The following is a 23,783-nucleotide window of genomic DNA, read 5'->3' on the forward strand; positions in this document are numbered from 1 at the left end:
AGTGTTGGCTGCAGATGGCAGTATTATTAATAACATAGCCCTATTACAGGATGGCACAGGCAGTGTTGGCTGCACATGGCAGTATTATTAATAACAGGGCACTATTACAGAATGGCACAGGCAGTGTTGGCTGCACATGGCAGTATAAGGAATAACAGGGCACTATTACAGGATGGTACAGACAGTGTTGGCTGCACATGGCAGTATTATTAATAATAGGGCACTATTACAGTATGGCGCTGGCAGTGTTGGCTGCACATGGCAGTATTAGGAATAACAGGGCACTATTACAGGATGGCACAGGCAGTGTTGGCTGCACATGGCAGTATTAATAACAGGGCACTATTACAGGATGGCACAGGCAGTGTTGGCTGCACATGGCAGTATTATTAATAACAGGGCACTATTACAGGATGGCACAGGCAGTATTGGCTGCACATGACAGTATTAAGAATAACAGGGCACTATTACAGGATGGCACAGGCAGTGTTGGCTGCACATGGCAGTATTATTAATAGCAGGGCACTATTACAGGATGGTACAGGCAGTGTTGGCTGCACATGGCAGTATTATTAATAACAGGGCACTATTACAGAATGACACAGGCAGTGTTGGCTGCAGATGGCAGTATTATTAATAACATAGCCCTATTACAGGATGGCACAGGCAGTGTTGGCTGCACATGGCAGTATTATTAATAACAGGGCACGATTACAGGATGGTACAGACAGTGTTGGCTACACATGTCAGTATTATTAATAACAGGGCACTATTACAGGATGGCACAGGCAGTGTTGGCTGCACATGGCAGTATTAGGAAAAATAGGGCACTATTACAGGATGGCATGGGCAGTGTTTGCTGCACATGGCAGTATTAGGAAAAATAGGGCACTATTACAGGATGGCATGAGTAGTGTTGGCTGCACATGACAGTATTAGTAATAACAGGGCACTATTACAGGATGGCGCTGGCAGTGTTGGCTGCACATGGCAGTATTAGGAATAACAGGGCACTATTACAGGATGGTACAGACAGTGTTGGCTGCACATGGCAGTATTATTAATAACAGGGCACTATTACAGGATGGCACAGGCAGTGTTGGCTGCACATGGCAGTATTATTAATAATAGGGCACTATTACAGGATGGCGCTGGCAGTGTTGGCTGCACATGGCAGTATTATTAATAACAGGGCACTATTACAGGATGGCACAGGCAGTGTTGGCTGCACATGGCAGTATTAGGAATAACAGGGCACTATTACAGGATGGTACAGACAGTGTTGGCTGCACATGGCAGTATTATTAATAATAGGGCACTATTACAGGATGGCGCTGGCAGTGTTGGCTGCACATGGCAGTATTAGGAATAACAGGGCACTATTACAGGATGGTACAGACAGTGTTGGCTGCACATGGCAGTATTATTAATAACAGGGCACTATTACAGGATGGCACAGGCAGTGTTGGCTGCACATGGCAGTATTATTAATAATAGGGCACTATTACAGGATGGCGCTGGCAGTGTTGGCTGCACATGGCAGTATTATTAATAACAGGGCACTATTACAGGATGGCACAGGCAGTGTTGGCTGCACATGGCAGTATTAAGAATAACAGGGCACTATTACAGGATGGTACAGACAGTGTTGGCTGCACATGGCAGTATTATTAATAATAGGGCACTATTACAGGATGGCGCTGGCAGTGTTGGCTGCACATGGCAGTATTATTAATAACAGGGCACTATTACAGGAAAGCATAGGCAGTGTTGGCTGCACATGGCAGTATTAAGAATAAGAGGGCACTATTACAGGAGGGCACGGGAAGTGTTGGCTACACATGACAGTATTAAGAATACCAGGGCACTATTACTGGAAGGCACAGGCAGTATTGGCTGCACATGGCAGTTTGAGGAATAACAGGGCAGTATTACATGATGGCGCAGGCAGTATTGGTTGCACATGGCAGTATTAGGAATAAGAGGACACTATTACAGGATGGCACAGGCAGTGTTGGCTGCACATGGCACTATTAGAAATAACAGGGTACTATCACAGGATGGCACAGGCAGTATTGGCTGCACATGGCAGTATAAGGAATAACAGGGCAGTATTAAAGGATGGCATGGGCAGTGTTGGCTGCACATGGCAGTATAAGGAATAACAGGGCAGTATTAAAGGATGGCATGGGCAGTGTTGGCTGCACATGGCAGTATTAGGAATAACAGGGCACCTTTACAGGATGGCACGGGCAGTGTTGGCTGCACATGACAGTATTAGGAATAACAGGGCACTATTACAGGATGGCACGGGCAGTGTTGGCTGCACATGGCAGTATTAGGAATAACAGGGCAATATTACAGGATGGCACGGGCAGTGTTGGCTGCACATGACAGTATTAGGAATAACAGGGCACTATTACAGGATGACACGGGCAGTGTTGGCTGCACATGGGAATTTTATGAAAAAACAGGGCCCTATTAGAAGATGGCACAGGCAGTGTTGGCTGCACATGGCAGTATTATTAATAATATGGCTCTAATACAGATTGGCACGGGCATTGTTAGTTGCAGATGGCAGTATTAATAATAATATGGCTCTATTACAGAATGGCAAGGGCTGTGTTGGCTACACATGACAGTATTAAGAATACCATTGCACTATTACAGGAAGGCACCAGGGCCGGGCTGGGAATAAAAAGCAGCCCTGGAAAAATATGAAGACCAGCCCTATTTTCCATTGAGTCGGTGGAATGCACATGTCCCATTTTTCTCAACGGAGATTACTGGGATACTCCTTCCCCATAATTAAATTGTATTACTTTGTATTAAATACAAGTGCCAGATTGTATTTATAAAGGTACCCTACTACCCAAATGCATCCATTAATCCCCCTTTAAATTGTAGCTTTCCAGCCCCAGCTGCTGCAGCCCACCGGGAAATCTCCTGGTATCCTTGTAGGTCAATCCGGCCCTGGAAGGCACAGGCAGTATTGGCTGCACATGGCAGTTTGAGGAATAACAGGGCAGTATTACATGATGGTGCAGGCAGTATTGGTTGCACATGGCAGTATTAGGAATAAGAGGACACTATTACAGGATGGCACAGGCAGTGTTGGCTGCACATGGCACTATTAGAAATAACAGGGTACTATCACAGGATGGCACAGGCAGTATTGGCTGCACATGGCAGTATAAGGAATAACAGGGCAGTATTAAAGGATGGCATGGGCAGTGTTGGCTGCACATGGCAGTATTAGGAATAACAGGGCACTATCACAGGATGGCACAGGCAGTATTGGCTGCACATGGCAGTATAAGGAATAACAGGGCAGTATTAAAGGATGGCATGGGCAGTGTTGGCTGCACATGGCAGTATTAGGAATAACAGGGCACTATCACAGGATGGCACAGGCAGTATTGGCTGCACATGGCAGTATAAGGAATAACAGGGCAGTATTAAAGCATGGCATGGGCAGTGTTGGCTGCACATGGCAGTATTAGGAATAACAGGGCACTATTACAGGATGACACAGGCAGTGTTAGCTGCACATGACAGTATTAGGAATAACAGGGCACTATTACAGGATGGCACGGGCAGTGTTGGCTGCACATGGCAGTATTAGGAATAACAGGGCAATATTACAGGATGGCACGGGCAGTGTTGGCTGCCCATAACAGTATTAGGAATAACAGGGCACTATTACAGGATGACACAGGCAGTGTTAGCTGCACATGACAGTATTAGGAATAACAGGGCACTATTACAGGATGGCACGGGCAGTGTTGGCTGCACATGGCAGTATTAGGAATAACAGGGCAATATTACAGGATGACACGGGCAGTGTTGGCTGCACATGGGAATTTTATGAAAAAACAGGGCCCTATTAGAAGATGGCACAGGCAGTGTTGGCTATACATAGCAATATTAGAAATAATAGGGTACTATCACAGGATGGCACAGGCAGTATTGATTGCACATGGCAGTATAAGGAATAACAGGGCACTATTACAGGATGGCACAGGCAGTGTTGGCTGCACATGGCAGTATTATTAATTATAGGGCACTATTACAGGATGGCGCTGGCAGTGTTGGCTGCACATGGCAGTATTATTAATAACAGGGCACTATTACAGGATGGCACAGGCAGTGTTGGCTGCACATGGCAGTATTAGGAATAACAGGGCACTATTACAGGATGGTACAGACAGTGTTGGCTGCACATGGCAGTATTATTAATAATAGGGCACTATTACAGGATGGCGCTGGCAGTGTTGGCTGCACATGGCAGTATTATTAATAACAGGGCACTATTACAGGAAAGCATAGGCAGTGTTGGCTGCACATGGCAGTATTAAGAATAAGAGGGCACTATTACAGGAGGGCACGGGAAGTGTTGGCTACACATGACAGTATTAAGAATACCAGGGCACTATTACTGGAAGGCACAGGCAGTATTGGCTGCACATGGCAGTTTGAGGAATAACAGGGCAGTATTACATGATGGCGCAGGCAGTATTGGTTGCACATGGCAGTATTAGGAATAAGAGGACACTATTACAGGATGGCACAGGCAGTGTTGGCTGCACATGGCACTATTATAAATAACAGGGTACTATCACAGGATGGCACAGGTAGTATTGGCTGCACATGGCAGTATAAGGAATAACAGGGCAGTATTAAAGGATGGCATGGGCAGTGTTGGCTGCACATGGCAGTATAAGGAATAACAGGGCAGTATTAAAGGATGGCATGGGCAGTGTTGGCTGCACATGGCAGTATTATGAATAACAGGGCACCTTTACAGGATGGCACGGGCAGTGTTGGCTGCACATGACAGTATTAGGAATAACAGGGCACTATTACAGGATGGCACGGGCAGTGTTGGCTGCACATGGCAGTATTAGGAATAACAGGGCAATATTACAGGATGGCACGGGCAGTGTTGGCTGCACATGACAGTATTAGGAATAACAGGGCACTATTACAGGATGACACGGGCAGTGTGGGCTGCACATGGGAATTTTATGAAAAAACAGGGCCCTATTAGAAGATGGCACAGGCAGTGTTGGCTGCACATGGCAGTATTATTAATAATATGGCTCTAATACAGATTGGCACGGGCATTGTTAGTTGCAGATGGCAGTATTATTAATAATATGGCTCTATTACAGAATGGCAAGGGCTGTGTTGGCTACACATGACAGTATTAAGAATACCATTGCACTATTACAGGAAGGCACCAGGGCCGGGCTGGGAATAAAAAGCAGCCCTGGAAAAATATGAAGACCAGCCCTATTTTCCATTGAGTCGGTGGAATGCACATGTCCCATTTTTCTCAACGGAGATTATTGGGATACTCCTTCCCCATAATTAAATTGTATTACTTTGTATTAAATACAAGTGCCAGATTGTATTTATAAAGGTACCCTACTACCCAAATGCATCCATTAATCCCCCTTTAAATTGTAGCTTTCCAGCCCCAGCTGCTGCAGCCCACCGGGAAATCTCCTGGTATCCTTGTAGGTCAATCCGGCCCTGGAAGGCACAGGCAGTATTGGCTGCACATGGCAGTTTGAGGAATAACAGGGCAGTATTACATGATGGCGCAGGCAGTATTGGTTGCACATGGCAGTATTAGGAATAAGAGGACACTATTACAGGATGGCACAGGCAGTGTTGGCTGCACATGGCACTATTAGAAATAACAGGGTACTATCACAGGATGGCACAGGCAGTATTGGCTGCACATGGCAGTATAAGGAATAACAGGGCAGTATTAAAGGATGGCATGGGCAGTGTTGGCTGCACATGGCAGTATTAGGAATAACAGGGCACTATCACAGGATGGCACAGGCAGTATTGGCTGCACATGGCAGTATAAGGAATAACAGGGCAGTATTAAAGGATGGCATGGGCAGTGTTGGCTGCACATGGCAGTATTAGGAATAACAGGGCACTATCACAGGATGGCACAGGCAGTATTGGCTGCACATGGCAGTATAAGGAATAACAGGGCAGTATTAAAGCATGGAATGGGCAGTGTTGGCTGCACATGGCAGTATTAGGAATAACAGGGCACTATTACAGGATGACACAGGCAGTGTTAGCTGCACATGACAGTATTAGGAATAACAGGGCACTATTACAGGATGGCACGGGCAGTGTTGGCTGCACATGGCAGTATTAGGAATAACAGGGCAATATTACAGGATGGCACGGGCAGTGTTGGCTGCCCATAACAGTATTAGGAATAACAGGGCACTATTACAGGATGACACAGGCAGTGTTAGCTGCACATGACAGTATTAGGAATAACAGGGCACTATTACAGGATGGCACGGGCAGTGTTGGCTGCACATGGCAGTATTAGGAATAACAGGGCAATATTACAGGATGACACGGGCAGTGTTGGCTGCACATGGGAATTTTATGAAAAAACAGGGCCCTATTAGAAGATGGCACAGGCAGTGTTGGCTGCACATAGCAATATTAGAAATAATAGGGTACTATCACAGGATGGCACAGGCAGTATTGATTGCACATGGCAGTATAAGGAATAACAGGGCAGTATTAAAGGATGGCATGGGCAGTGTTGGCTGCACATGGCAGTATCAGGAATAACAGGGCACTATTACAGGATGGCATGGGCAGTGTTGGCTGCACATGACAGTATTAGGAATAACAGGGCACTATTACAGGATGACACGGGCAGTGTTAGCTGCACATGACAGTATTAGGAATAACAGGGCACTATTACAGGATGGCACGGGCAGTGTTGGCTGCACATGACAGTATTAGGAATAACAGGGCACTATTACAGGATGACACAGGCAGTGTTGGCTGCACATGGGAATTTTATGAAAAAACAGGGCCCTATTAGAAGATGGCACAGGCAGTGTTGGCTGCACATAGCAATATTATAAATAGCAGGGCACTATTACATGATGGCACAGGCAGTGTTGGCTGCACATGGCAGTATTATTAATAATATGGCTCTATTACAGATTGGCATTGGCATTGTTAGTTGCAGATGGCAGTATTATTAATAATATGGCTCTATTACAGAATGGCAAGGGCTGTGTTGGCTGCACATGACAGTATTATTAATAACAATGCACTATTACAGGATTTGTGAATGTGGTGTTATTTAAAGATGCCACACTCAGGTTCCTTTACAGCTAATTCCAAAGGTGGTAATTAGGCCTCCAAACTAATCCCCAAATAACCTTAATCAAAAAAGGGGGGGGGGGCTGGGATAGCGCTAAGAGAGCGAAAGAGACAAAAAAAGGTATCAGTGACTAATCTTATAGAAAATAGTGTGAAAATAATTAAGTGACCTGGTATCGGTGACTCTAAACTAGTGATAAAAAAGGATGTGCACAATTGTGATTATAAGAAGTTAGATCTTACATAAGCAAATCGTATAACAGTGTAGGAATCATGAGTGGTGACCTAACGCAGATTATCAATAATGAATAAAATATTATATCAGAAGAGAGGAATATTGGTATCTATTAAATCTTGAAATTTAATTTAGATTGAAAGTGTGTAAAAAATATATTTATTACAATACGAAAAAAAGATGCCGGCATCAGGATAATGTGTTGGCTGCACATGTCAGTATTATTAATAACAGGGCACTATTACAGGATGGCACAGGCAGTGTTGGCTGCACATGGCAGTATTAATAACAGGGCACTATTACAGGATGGCACAGGCAGTGTTGGCTGCACATGGCAGTATTAGGAAAAATAGGGCACTATTACAGGATGGCATGGGCAGTGTTGGCTGCACATGGTAGTATTAGGAAAAATAGGGCACTATTACAGGATGGCATGAGTAGTGTTGGCTGCACATGACAGTATTAGTAATAACAGGGCACTATTACAGGATGGTGCTGGCAGTGTTGGCTGCACATGGCAGTATTATTAATAACAGGGCACTATTACAGGATGGCACAGGCAGTGTTGGCTGCACATGGAAGTATAAGGAATAACAGGGCACTATTACAGGATGGTACAGACAGTGTTGGCTGCACATGGCAGTATTATTAATAATAGGGCACTATTACAGGATGGCGCTGACAGTGTTGGCTGCACATGGCAGTATTAGGAATAACAGGGCACTATTACAGGATGGCACAGGCAGTGTTGGTTGCACATGGCAGTATTATTAATAACAGGGCACTATTACAGGATGGCACAGGCAGTGTTGGCTGCACATGGCAGTATTATTAATAACAGGGCACTATTACAGGATGGCAAAAGCAGTATTGGCTGCACATGACAGTATTAAGAATAACAGGGCACTATTACAGGATGGCACAGGCAGTGTTGGCTGCACATGGTAGTATTAGGAAAAATAGGGCACTAATACAGGATGGCATGAGTAGTGTTGGCTGCACATGACAGTATTAGTAATAACAGGGCACTATTACAGGATGGCGCTGGCAGTGTTGACTGCACATGGCAGTATTAGGAATAACAGGGCACTATTACAGGATGGTACAGACAGTGTTGGCTGCACATGGCAGTATTATTAATAATAGGGCACTATTACAGGATGGTGCTGGCAGTGTTGGCTGCACATGGCAGTATTATTAATAACAGGGCACTATTAGAGGAAAGTATAGGCAGTGTTGGCTGCACATGGCAGTATTAAGAATAACAGGGCACTATTACAGGAGGGCACGGGAAGTGTTGGCTACACATGACAGTATTAAGAATACCAGGGCACTACTACAGGATGGCACAGGCAGTATTGGCTGCACATGGCAGTTTGAGGAATAACAGGGCAGTATTACAGGATTGCGTAGGTAGTATTGGTTGCACATGGCAGTATTAGGAATAAGAGGACACTATTACAGGATGGCACAGGCAGTGTTGGCTGCACATGGCACTATTTGAAATAACAGGGTACTATCAGAGGATGGCACAGGCAGTATTGGCTGCACATGGCAGTATAAGGAATAACAGGGCAGTATTAAAGGATGGCATGGGCAGTGTTGGCTGCACATGGCAGTATTATGAATAACAGGGCACTATTACAGGATGGCACGGGCAGTGTTGGCTGCACATGGCAGTATTAGGAATAACAGGGCACTATTACAGGATGGCACGGGCAGTGTTGGCTGCACATGACAGTATTAGGAATAACAGGGCACTATTACAGGATGGCACGGGCAGTGTTGGCTGCACATGACAGTTTTAGGAATAACAGGGCACTATTACAGGATGACACGGGCAGTGTTGGCTGCACATGGGAATTTTATGAAAAACAGGGCCCTATTAGAAGATGGCACAGGCAGTGTTGGCTGCACATGGCAGTATTATTAATAATATGGCTCTAATACAGATTGGCACGGGCATTGTTAGTTGCAGATGGCAGTATTATTAATAATATGGCTCTAATACAGATTGCCACGGGCATTGTTAGTTGCAGATGGCAGTATTATTAATAATATGGCTCTATTACAGAATGGCAAGGGCTGTGTTGGCTGCACATGACAGTATTATTAATAACAATGCACTATTACAAGATGGGTGAATGTGGTGTTATTTAAAGATGCTACACTCAGGTTTCTTTACAGCTAATCCCAAAGGTGGTGATTAGGCCTCCAAACTAATCCCCAAATAACGTTAATCAAAAAAGTGGGGGGGGGCTGGGATAGCGCTAAGAGAGCGAAAGAGACAAAAAAAGGTATCAGTGACTAATCTTATAGAAAATAGTGTGAAAATAATTAAGTGACCTGGTATCGGTGACTCTAAACTAGTGATAAAAAAGGATGTGCACAATTGTGATTATAAGAAGTTAGATCTTACATAAGCAAATCATATAACAGTGTAGGAATCATGAGTGGTGACCTAACGCAGATTATCAATAATGAATAAAATATTATATCAGAAGAGAGGAATATTGGTATCTATTAAATCTTGAAATTTAATTTAGATTGAAAGTGTGTAAAAAATATATTTATTACAATACGAAAAAAAGATGCCGGCATCAGGATAACAAGAAAACAATAAAATAAATTAACAATATCTATCATGATAGAATGAAATACCATATCTATCACAATAGGATAAGATTCAGGGGCATATTTATCAAGCTCCGAATGGAGCTTGATGTCCCGTGTTTCTGCGAGTTATGAAGCAGCGATCACAAAGACCGCTGCTCCATAACCTGTCCGCCTGCTCTGAGCAGGCGGACAGACATTGCCGGAAATCAACCCGATTTAGTACGATCGGGTTGATTGACACCCCCCTGCTGGCGGCCGATTGGCCGCGAGTCTGCAGGGGGCGGCATTGCACCAGCAGCTCTTGTGAGCTGCTGGTGCAATGCTGAATACGGCGAGCGTATTGCTCGCCGTATTCAGCGAGGTCTGGCGGACCTGATCCGCACTGTCGGATCAGGTCCGCCAGACCTTGATAAATAGGGGCCTCAAACGTCCTCAAACAATAGTGAAGTTGAGTCTTTGGAAATTATATTATAGTTGTTAGATATAGATGATAGTAACAAAGTCCCTCTTTGAACCCAAAACTGTTACTATATTGTGAAAAGTGAAAATTTGTAGGACTGGAGTGCTTGGTTTGAGCGCTTTCAAGATTTAATAGATACCAATATTCCTCTCTTCTGATATAATATTTTATTCATTATTGATAATCTGCGTTAGGTCACCACTCATGATTCCTACACTGTTATATGATTTGCTTATGTAAGATCTAACTTCTTATAATCACAATTGTGCACATCCTTTTTTATCACTAGTTTAGAGTCACCGATACCAGGTCACTTAATTATTTTCACACTATTTTCTATAAGATTAGTCACTGATACCTTTTTTTGTCTCTTTCGCTCTGTTAGCGCTATCCCAGCCCCCCCTTTTTGATTACTATTACAGGATGGCACAGGCAGTGTTGGCTGCACATGACAGTATTAAGAATAACAGGGCACTATTACAGGAGGGCACGAGCAGTGTTGACTGCACATGACAGTATTATTGATAACAAGGCCCTATTACAGGATGGCACAAGCAGTGTTGGCTGCACATGGCACTTTTAGGAATAACAGGGCCCTAGATGGCATAGGCAGTATTGGCTGCACAAGGCAGTATAAGGAATAACAGGGCAGTATTACAGGATGGCACTGGCAGTGTTGGCTGCACATGGCAGTATTATTAATAACAGGGCACTATTGCAGGATGGCACAGGCAGTGTTGGCTGCACATGGCAGTATTATGAATAACAGGGCACTATTACAGGATGGCACGGGCAGTGTTGGCTGCACATGGCAGTATTATTAATAACAGGGCACTATTACAGGATGACACAGGCAGTGTTGGCTGCACATGGCAGTATTATGAATAACAGGGCACTATTAGAGGATGGCACAGGCAGTGTTTGTTTCATGTATAGAAATAAAGACATTGCAAGCTGTTAGTGTGAGGAATCATATTGAACTAAATAACTACATCCAGGTCAGAGGTAGGAACAGGAAACAGGAAGTATAAGGCAATGCAATATTACCATAAACAAACAGTCACAGTATTTGCATAATAACTACATAGCATCTCCCCTTTTTACATTCAATCCAAAATTTGCTAACAATTTACCTAAAACAGATCCTGAACAGTCTTAAACGTAACATACTACATTACTGGTAGATACACTACAGATTGAGTCTATCTGGAGGTCTTGAAACTCGACCACTACACAAGGCCACAGGGATTTTGCCTGGGTGAAGCTGTTCAGCTCCAGAAGGTGTTAAGGAGCTGCCCTCTGTCCCTGCTGGTGTGTTTGGCACGGAAGAACTTGCTGGTATAAGAGGCTGCATTATGGCATCCTCATTGTATCTTTCTGATATGACAGCAGTATTGTCTCTGCCTTGCTTATGTTGTCCAGTATCACTATGTGCATTGAGAACCTCGGAATGCTCAAGTGCTGGATGCTTATAGGTTTGTGTGGTGAGATGTTCTGCCACTCGCAGGTCCACTCGATTGCAGCGATAGAGACTGCCTTCCACATCCACAAGATATGAGCGAGGAGCAACCCTCTGAACACAGGTACCCAGTCTCCAGCGACCAGTCCTGTCACCAGGGAGCGGTTTCATACGGATTGGCTCTCCAATGCTTAGTTCAGGTAAGTCTTTGGCAGACACATCATATGTCAGTTTGGATATCTGTTTTCTCCATCGCAGCTTCTCCAGTACCCCTGTTACCACACAAGGTTCAAGTAATTTATTTGCCACTGACAATGACGTCTTCAGCCTCCTTGACATCAAGCACTGTGCAGGACTGCTGTCCATGCCTTCAGTTGGGGTGTTCTTCCAATGTAGAATGGCTTTCCATGGGTCATTACCTTCATACTTGGCCTTTTTGCAAAGATTCTTCACTATCTTTACAGCTGATTCCGCTTTGCCATTAGCTTGAGGGTGCCGCGGGGAAGAGGTAAGATGCTCAAACCCCCAATCTGTAGAGAACCGTCTGAATTGCTCACATGCAAACTGAGGTCCATTATCTGAGATGACCCTGTCTGGCTGTCCATGATGTGCAAACTGTGCTTTACAACGCTTGATTGTAGTTTCAGCAGACCTCTGCCTTTGAATCTGGCCTACCATTCAGAACAAAAAAGCTGAAGAGGAACCGCTGTTCTTTAAAAGTATATAAACTTTATTTCAACAAGAATAAAAATGGGAAAGCATCCCAATCATAGGGCGGACTGAAATGGCTAACATGTTTCGGCCATGGTGGCCGTAATCATAGCATAAAGGTCTGATAACAAACATGTGCTTTAAAACAACAGTGAAAACACCTGATTGGTTAAAAAACAAAACAAATTAAATAGAAAACACACCCATATGAAACAGACAGGTACCTTTAACCCCTTGACTACAACCTCACACTTAAAAGGCTATCTATGAAAGTTAAACACATAGATAGAATTATAAAAAAGATGTGATTGCCTAAAAAGCCAACAAAATATTTTTATGATTATTATTTATTTAAGTAAGTGTTAAGCTCTAAACTGACAAGCTCACTATATAAATAGTAAGGTACTGTATACATACTTAGAGGTAGATATCTGTATATATCTCATCATTGACATAAAAGCACATTGATTTCTGAAGAACTATTGTTTAAGAACAACCTGAAAACGTATATGTCAATAAACAGATACCATACATATTACCCAATGGTGAACCATATTATCCAAAATAAAATATGAGATAGGATATTATTATTACCAATGTTGATATTTCGCCATATGGTGGAAAGATACATTAGATAGAATTCAAAATTGAATAAAAAAAGAATAAAAAACATTAGCAATAATAATAATTAATTAATGGGATAATCATTCCCAAAAGTTAATAAGATCATATCTCGAATTTAAACCGTGAGGTGTCCTGGTTTTGAGATGAAATATCCAGAACACCTCACGCTTAGCCAAAATGCTGTCAATGTCCCCTCCTCTCTTTGGGGGAACCACCTTCTCAATGGCAACCCACCTAAAGGTATTCAGTTTACCTTGGTGTACTGTAGCAAAGTGTTGTACCAATAAGGAGGTGGATTTCCCTCTTTCCATAGAGGAAATGTGCTCCCTAATACATGTATTTACATCCCTAGTCATGAGACCAGTGTACTGTAGATTGCACTTAATACAGGTTATCAGATAGATGATACCTGTGTGGGTGCAGTTCATGCAGCTCTTAATGTCAAAGGTCTTGCCTGTGACCACTGAAGAAAAAGTATCTGTAACTTGAACAAATCGCAAGGCCGGCACTTACGTTGCCCACACTTAAACATTCCTAAATGTGAAAGCCAGGAACTCTGTGGTCTATCAACCTGTTTTAACTGAGTAGGTGATAGAATGTTACCCAGAGTGCGACTTTTCATGTAGCTACATCTAATCCCATTTTTAACTGTATCCTTAAGCTGGTCATCTGCCGCCAGCAGAGGAAAATGTCTTTTGATGATACTACAAATTTTGGGGAATTGATCGCTATAAGTAGTTACAAAATTAACACCTTGAAATTTCGATAATGTCTCACTAGAGACTTTATCCTCCAAAAGTGAAACCCTAGGTAACATCTGAACTTTCTTCCTGGCTTCATTTATATGACTGCTGTTGTACTTACGTTCTTTTAAGTCTCTGGGCAAGAATACCCGCCTCTCTTTGATAATCTGTCTCCCTACTGCAATTTCTCTTAATACGAGAGAACTGACCCTTGGCCACCGCATAAGAAGTACTCTTAGGGTGGCAGCTATGGGCATGCAGAAGCGAATTGCCCGAAATTGGCTTGCGGTATACCTTAGTTTGTATACAGCCATTCTCCTCCCCTTCGAGGCTCAAATCAAGGAATGTAATGATATGAGGATCAAATTCAAACGTGAATTTCAGATCACAATCATTGAGATAATCAACAAATTCCTTGATTAGTTCCGAAGGTCCTGACCAGATGATCAACAGATCATCTATAAAACTCTTTAAAAAGCGTATATACCTCCTGAAGGGGTTATCATCTCCATAGATGCGGCACAGCTCCCACCAGCCAAGATAGAGATTGGCATAGGAGGGGGCAAACTTGGCCCCCATAGCTGTGCCACATCTCTGGAGATAGCAAACCCCCTCAAAGGAGAAAAAAATGTGTGTTAAAAGAAATTCCAGGACCCGAAGGATGTATGCCTGAAACTCCAAGGTATATTGTGTTGAATTGGCAAGATGAAATTTAACTGCCTCAATCCCCTTGGAGTGTGGTATGGATGAATACAAAGAAACAGCATCAATCATTACCCAGCAAAATGATGTTTCCCACTCCACTCTGCCAAGGGGATTGAGGATGTGTTTGGAGTCCCTGGTGTAAGACAGCAAATTCGTCACAATTGGCTGTAACAAAGCATCTAGCCATTGGGATAGACGTTCCAATAAGGAATCAATCCCACTGACTATGGGGCATCCCTTGATGTTGTGCAACGATTTGTGGACCTTGGGAAGATGGTGGAACAGGGGCATCTTGGGAAAAGATACTTCCAAGTATCGAGCTGTGTCAATATCAATATGCCCCTGTTCCAAACCATCATCCAAAATGTCCTTTACCTCTTTCATGAATTTATTGGTAGGGTTTTGTGTAAGTTCCTCATAGTCATGAGTATTCTTCAGCTGGCGTAGGGCCATTCAGAACAACATACTTAAGTGCTTGCAAACTCTCGTCAATTTCTGTGTGCTGTCTTATCTGAAGCAATCGTTGGTCTGTAACGTTTAAATAGTCTGAATGATTAATCTGCGACAGGACATCCAGATCCTGTTGAACATTGCAAACTGTCTGTTGTGCACTCTCAGTGTCACTAATGTACATTTCAGGTCCAGGTTTATAGACAACATTTAGGCAATAATTTTGTAATGTGAGCAACATGCTCTGTAGACGTTTTGGTGCACACAAAAGTGGTTTCTTGAAAATAGATATCAGAGGCTTATGGTCAGTTTCTGCCGTGATCTCGTCACGACCATAGAGGTAGTGATGAAAGCGCTGGCAGGCAAACACAATACTCAGACATTCCTTTTCAAATTGTGCATAGTTTTGCTCAGTAAGGGTCAGTGCCCTTGAAGCAAAAGCAATAGGCTGGTCAGCTTGCAATAGGCAACACCCTAGTCCACTTTTGCTTGCATCACTTTGAATAGTTAAGGTTTTGTAACGTCATAGTACTTCAGGACAGGTGTATCAGTGACCAAACGTTTGATGTCCTGCACTGCATTATCATGCTTAGGAAGCCAATGCCAAACTGCATCCTTGTCCAGAAGCCTTCTCAATGGCTTGCAAACCTCTGAGAGGCGTGGTAGGAATTTTGATAGGTAGGTAACAAATCCTATAAAGTGCTGCAGGGATTTTACATTCGCCGGCTGTGGCATATCCAGTATAGCTCTGATTTTTTCTGGGTCAGCCTTCAAACCCTCAAAGGATAGTATGTGTCCATGGAAGTGGACCTCTTTTACCTTGAATTGCAGTTTTTTCATGCCACGTCTTAGTTTCACCTGCCTACAACGATTCATTAGTTCCAGTAGTTTGCCATCATGATCTTGCTCTGCTTCCCTATCTGTGTCCCCACAGCCAACCACAAGGATGTCATCAGCTATTGGTTCGATACCACTGAGTCCAGACAATAGTTCATGTTGTTTACGTTGATACACCTCTGGTGCAACTGATACTCCAAAAGGCAACTTGAGCCATCTTTTTCTGCCCCAGGGAGTCCAGAAAGTTGTCATGTAGCTACTTGCATTATCCAACTTACATTGTAAAAATGCATCACTGGCATCAACAAGTGTGAACAGACGTGCCTTAGGCAGCTTGTACAAAACATCCTCAAGAGTTGGTATGATGTAGTGAGATCGCCTCAGTGCCTGATTCAAGAATTTGGGATCTATGCATATTCTTAGCTTATCAGGCTTCTTTACAATCACCATGTTACTTATCCAATCAGTTGGTTCAGTCACTGTTGCTAAATGTCCATCAGCCTCATACTGGTCAAGCTGCGCCTTAACTGCCTGTTTTATGGCTACTGGCACATTGCGCGGTGCGCATTGTACTGGAGGGATACTCATGTCAAGGTCAAAATGAACTTCCCCTGGTACAGATTCTACTGGCCCAGTAAAAACATCACTAAATTCCTTTAATAACAAATGTTTTGTCAAGGGCTCTTTGAATTGATTGTCCATCACGTTGAGCTCTGCGGGGATAGAGAAATGCATCAGCCCTAGACGCTCACAGGTTGAGCCGGATAACAGTGGCTTTTGGCAGGCTTCCACAATTTCGAACTCTAGCTTGTGTGTGTTTCCACATATGACATATTCTGTCCTGAAGAGTCCTAGAGATTTCATAATCTCACCTGAGTATAACTTTAGTCTGGTGACACTTTGCAGTAGACGCACTTCTGGTGCTAACATCATTTTGTCTCTCAAACACATTACATCACATGTTGCTCCTGAATCAAGCTGGATTGGGGTTTATTATTTAAATTTAAAGTGACAAACCATTTCTTTCCTCTGGCTTGCACAGTGCCGATCAATTCACTACTGTATATCACTTCAGCGGTGTGTGGCTCTTCCTCATATGCAGATGTGTTCTCAATGGTGTGTAACTTTCCTAGTGATGGCTGTCTTTTACTTGACAAACAAACATTAGTAAAGTGATTTGTTCTTCCACAAGACCTACAAGACTTCCCATAAGCTGGACATTGCTCTTTAAGTCTTTGATGCACAGTCCCACAATATTTCCATGCGGCAGGGTTTGCAGCATTTGTGCTAAACAGGTGGTGTTGTTGCTGCATTGCAATGTTTATGCTGTCGGTCTGCTGTCTGTCCTGTTCCATAACTTTCAGACGTCTGTCAGTGAGCTCTGCTGTACGGCATGTTTCAATGGCTGTGTTTAAAGTTAAGTCATGTTCTCTTAGTAGACGTCTGCGTGTGCTCTCACTAGCTACACCAAGAACAATTTTGTCCCTTATTAATTCATCTCTTAGTGTACCATATTCACAAGTTGCTGCCTTTTCTCTCAAGCGTGTAACAAAGTTATCAAGAGATTCTCCCTCTTCTTGCAGCATCCAAACATATATCTTTCATATATAACATTTTTAGCAGGTTTAAAATAAGCTTCCAGTGCATCTAAAATGGCTGTAACATTCTCTTTCTGCTCTTCTGTGAGGGTCAGATTGTGCTTATACACATGTCTGCATTCACTGCCCATGACCCTTCTCAGAGTTGCTGCCTGCACTGCTGCAGATTTCTCATTCAACCCTGTAGCCAGGGAATAATCTTCAAATTCAGCTCTGAAAATTTCCCAATTGCTGCTGCAATCCCCACTGATTCTCATTCCTTCTGGGGGAGGTATGCAATTCATGGCAGTCATATTGTCTTTAAGTCTCTAAGCTTTCAAATATCAGAAAGAGAAAAAAAAAACGTTTTAGGCTGTAACTCACAAAGCTGTGCTGTATCTTAAAGCTGCTGTTCTCCAAACAAGAGGCTCAGTCCTAATTTTAGTTACTTCTGACACCATGTTTCATGTATAGAAATAAAGACACTACAAGCTGTTAGTGTGAGGAATCATATTGAACTAAATAACTACATCCAGGTCAGAGGTAGGAACAGGAAACAGGAAGTATAAGGCAATGCAATATTACAGTATTTGCATAATAACTACATAACAGTGTTGGCTGCACATGGCAGTATTAGGAATAATAGGGCACTATTACAGGATGGCACAGGCAGTGTTGGCTGCACATGGCAGTATTAGGAATAATAGGGCACTATTGTAATGAATATATAATAATGGTTTGTTCCAGTTGTTGCTGTTTTTATTTGTTGCAGTTCATATATTCTAACACTAGGGACAATCATGAGGTGTAACAGTGAAATGGGTGTGTTATCTTCAGTTAATAAAAAGTTCTTGAAGTTGAACAATGGTGCCTTCATGAGTTCTGTGCATTCTATAACAGGAGATCTTTACATGGTGTCAGAAGTAAACAGATTTATTTAAGTTTGATTGTCATGGCTGCAAGCAGACAGCAAGTGCCTCCTATGGACTTTGATAAAGGCAATGTATGTGAGCACTGGACAAGATGGAGAGAGCTCATGGAATTATTATTTGCTGGCCCTGATGCTGACAAGTGGACACAGGAGCAGAAGGCTGCACAGTTTCTCATATGCATTGGAGAGAAAGGCAGAGATATTTGCAGATCATGGAGTGCAAGTGGAGCTATATCTGCTGAAGGTAAAAAGGTTCCCAATGTGTTATTTGAGAAATTTGAGGCATACTGTAATCCTAAGAAAAACACAACTGTACAGAGAAAAGTGTTTTATTAAAGACATCAGGGTAAAACAGAATCTATAGATGAGTGGGTCACACAGCTACATCTCATAGCTAAAGACTGTGCCTTTCAGGACTGTGATGATATGATAAAAGATAGAATTGTGATGGGATCAAATTCTAGAGAAGTACAGGAAAAATTACTGCTAGAAGAGGATCTAACCATAAACTCTGCAGTAAAAATAGCTAAAGCATATGAAACATCTAGAACTCACATGCAGTTAATTCATAGTGACACAGAAGTCTTACACATGGTGCAAATGAAAAGTGAAAGTAATCTGATTCATAGCAGAAAAGCAAATAACCTGCAGGATTGTGCAGAGCAAACTCTTTACAGAAGCTGTACTAAATGTGGTACAAAACACACTAAGAATACACAATGTCCAGCACAGGGAAAAATATGCTACAAATGTCAGAAAAACAACCATTTTGCCAGGGTGTGCAGAAATAACACTATAAAGTATAAGAAGTCAGTGAATCAAGTGGAGCAAGATGAAAATGAAACTAATAGCTACATTGATCAAAGTACAATATTTCTAGCTATGGTGGATAAAACAAATATAGAACAAGATGAAGTATATGTTGAGATTCTTGTGAGCACACTAAACATACCAATTAAATTCAAGATTGATACAGGTGCACAAGTAAATTGCATTCCTGCTAGCACATATTATGAAAAACTGGCAAACATGTGAGCTTGAAAAGTCTGGTCTGTCAAAACTTGTTGGTTATGGAGGACACCGGCTACATGTACTTGGGAAAGTGCTCATATCAATGCATGTTACAAAACAAAAAACTTAATTTGGAATTTTATGTTATAGACACCCCAGCAAAGCCTGTTTTAGGGTTAAGTGCCTGCAAACAGCTAAATCTTATAAAAATAATCATGACTGTTGATCAGTATAACAAAGGTTTATCTAAGCAACAAGTTGAAGAACTATTTTCAGATGTGTTTCAAGGGCTAGGTTGTTTGCCTGGTGAATGCAGCATTAAACTAAAACCAGATGCACATCCACTAATTAATTCACCAAGAAGGATTCCAATTGCCATAAAAGACAAACTCAAAGAGGAACTGGATCGCATGGTAAATTTAGGAGTGCTGGAAAAAGTAGATGAGCCCACTGAGTGGGTGAGTTCAATGGTTGCAGTAGAAAAGAAAAACTCAGGTGCTTTAAGAATATGCATTGATCCAAGAGATTTAAACAGAGAAATCATGCAAGAACACTACAGTTTACCAACTCTAGATGACATCACACACAAGTTAGCACATGCAAAATTCTTCAGTGTATTAGATGCTCAGTCAGGATATTGGCAGCTCAAATTAGATGAACAGAGCAGCAGGCTCACCACTTTTAATTCATCATTTGGAAGATGGCGCTTTACTAGAGTTCCCTTTGGTATTGCCTCAGCACAAGAAATATTTCAGAAAAAAGCACATGAAACCAATGAAGGCCTTCATGGTGTAGATGTAATCATAGATGAACTTCTGGTATATGGATCTACACGGAAAGAACATGATCAAAATCTGTGTGCACTATTGGAATGGTGTCGAGAGAGAAACATGAAGTTAAACCCAGGTAAAATGCAAATCGGTGTTACCCAAGTTAAATATTTTGGTCATATTCTGTCACAGGATGGGCTAAAAGCAGACCCAGAGAAAATAGCAGCAATATAACATCTGGATCCTCCTACCTCTAAGAAGGAATTAGAAACCATTCTGGGTATGTTTAATTATCTGTCAAGGTTTGTTCCTGGACTAGCAGAAGCTACAGCTCCACTAAGAGAACTACTCCAAAAGGATGCACTATGGAGCTGGAATGACTCAATAAATAATGTTTTTGAAGATGTCAAAGGTCTTATTGTGCGTTCATCGGAAACTGGATTATAATATTTTGACCCCAAGAAGGAGGTAACAATACAGGTTGATGCCTCTCAGTTCGGTTTAGGAGCAGTCCTAATGCAGGAAGGCAGGCCTGTTGCATATGCTTCCAGATCAATGACTCCTACGCAACGTAACTATGCCCAAATAGAAAAAGAAATGTTGGCCATTGTAATTGGTTGTGAAAAGTTTCATCAATACATCTATGGGAAGAAAGTCACAGTTGAGACTGATCATAAACCACTTATGAGCATCATGGAAAAACCACTTGTGTCCGCTCCACCAAGGCTGCAAAGAATGATAATAAGAATACAAAAATATGATATGCATGTAGTATATGTACCTGGCAATAGAATTCCAGTAGCTGATATGCTTTCAAGGACATTTAAGCCTGGACAAGATGAAAGAGAGGAAAGGGACTTGGAAGAGCATGTGCACTCTGTACTTTCACAATTACCTGCTACTGATGAGAAACTTAAAGAAATACAGCTAGCAACAGAAAGGGATGCAACTATGGCCAATTTGGTTACAATAATAAGGCAAGGATGGCCAAACTCAAAAGCCAAAGTGAATGTTGACTTAAAACCTTACTGGAATGTAAGAAAAGAACTGTCAATAATTGATGGGATTGTTTTTAAAGGGGAGAGAATTGTGGTTCCCCCGGAGCTCAGGAAAGAAATAATAAGAAAACTGCATATAGGGCATTTTGGAATAGCCTTGTGCAAAAGACGTGCTAGGGATCTCTTATATTGGCCTGGAATGAATTCACAGATTGAAGACATGGTCAATAATTGTGCAACATGTCAAGAAAATCAAAGACCAAACCAAAAGGAGCCAATGGTAACAAGAGTACAGCCAGAGAGAGCTTGGCAAAGAATTGCATCAGACCTATTTACATGGAACCATAACAACTATCTTATAATGGTAGACTACTACAGTCGTTACTTTGAAATAGTTCAACTAAGAGACACTAAGTCTAGTGCAGTGATAAATGTCATTAAATCTGTATTGGCAAGACATGGCATATGTGATGAGTTAATATCAGATAATGGTCCTCAGTACTCATCAATGGAATTCACAAACTTTGCAAAAGAATGGGGTTTCAAACACACATTGTCCAGCCCACATTACCCACAGTCAAATAGCTTAGCTGAAAAATATGTACAAATTGCAAAGAACATTTTGGAAAAAGCAGCCCAAACTAATCAAGATCCATACCTGTGTATTCTAAACTACCGTAACACCCCAATAGATGGAATTGCATCACCTTCACAATTACTAATGAGTAGACGTTTGAAATTAGTTTTGCCTTCAACACCTACACAACTTGCCTCCAAAGTACAGAATCCTGAAATGGTTAAACAGCAAGTGGAAACATTAAAAAACAGGCAGAAACAGTACTATGATCGTGGGTCTAAATTTCTAAAACCTTGTGAGCTTGGCGATAGGGTAAGGAGGCAAAATTTAGAAGGAAGGTGGAAACCTGCAGTGGTAACCAAAGTAACAAGTGCACCACGCTCATACATTGTCCGCACCGAGAATGGCAAAGATTACCGGCGCAACAGAGTACATCTGCGTCATAACAGAGGTACAAATACAGGAGTTACATATATTCCAGATGCAGTGCTTCATGTACCACCAAGGATGTTACATAGTGATATAAATGAGACTCTAAGCTCAACTGATGCTTCACATGTGGACATACAGGAGGGACAATTACTGAGTACAACACCAACCGCACAACTCTCTGATCACAGCTCCAATGTGATTCTTCCTAGCACAACAGAAACAGCACAAGTTGAGCCACCCAGTAGATTCTCAAGATATGGACGGAGAATCAAGCCAAAGTATTGGGAAGATTATGACACTACATAACTGTGTGCTTTGTTTGTTTGTTTGTTTGTTTGTTTTTGTGCTTGTGTTTTTTTTTGTTTTTTTTTAATGTATATTCCTTTATATCTAATATATATTGTTTTATTTTTATTTATTCTTAAGAAGGGAGATGTAATGAATATATAATAATGGTTTGTTCCAGTTGTTGCTGTTTATATTTGTTGCAGTTCATATATTCTAACACTAGGGACAACCATGAGGTATAACAGTGAAATGGGTGTGTTATCTTCAGTTAATAAAAAGTTCTTGAAGTTGAACAATGGTGCCTTAATGAGTTCTGTGCTTTCTATAACAGGAGATCTTTACAACTATTACAGGATGGCACAGGCAGCGTTGGCTGCACATAGCACTATTATTATTAACAAGGCACTATTACAGGATGGCACAGGCAGCGTTGGCTGCACATAGCACTATTATTATTAACATGGCACTATTACAGGATGGCACAGGCAGTGTTGGCTGCACATAGCACTATTATTATTAACAAGGCACTATTACAGGATGGCACAGGCAGTGTTGGCTGCACATGGCAGTATTATTAATAACAGGGCACTATTACAGGATGACACAGGCAGTGTTGGCAATGGCTGCACATAGCACTATTATTAATAACAAGGCACTATTACAGGATGGCACAGGCAGTGTTAGCTGCACATGGCAGTATTATTAATAACAAGGCACTATTACAGGATGGCACAGGCAGTGTTGGCTGCACATGGCAGTATTATTAATAACAAAGCACTATTACAGGATGGCACAGGCAGTGTTGACTGCACATGGCAGTATTATTAATAACAGGGCACTATTACAGGATGGCACAGGCAGTGTTTGCTGCACATGGCAGTATTATTAATAACAAGGCACTATTACAGGATGGCACAGGCAGTGTTGGCTGCACATGGCAGTATTTTTAATAACAGGGCAGGGCACTATTACAGGATGGCACAGGCAGTGTTGGCTGCACATGGCAGTATTATTCATAACAAAGCACTATTACAGGATGGCACAGGCAGTGTTGACTGCACATGGCAGTATTATAAGTAACTAGGGTTGCCAGCTGTGCTTCATAAAAATACTGGACGAACTATAGGTGATTGAATATGGGACGTAGCTGGGTTCACGCAATGTCTCCACAAAAGCTCAACCTTAGGAC

Source organism: Bombina bombina, chromosome 6 (assembly GCF_027579735.1).
Source record: "Bombina bombina isolate aBomBom1 chromosome 6, aBomBom1.pri, whole genome shotgun sequence".
Lineage (NCBI taxonomy): Eukaryota > Metazoa > Chordata > Amphibia > Anura > Bombinatoridae > Bombina > Bombina bombina.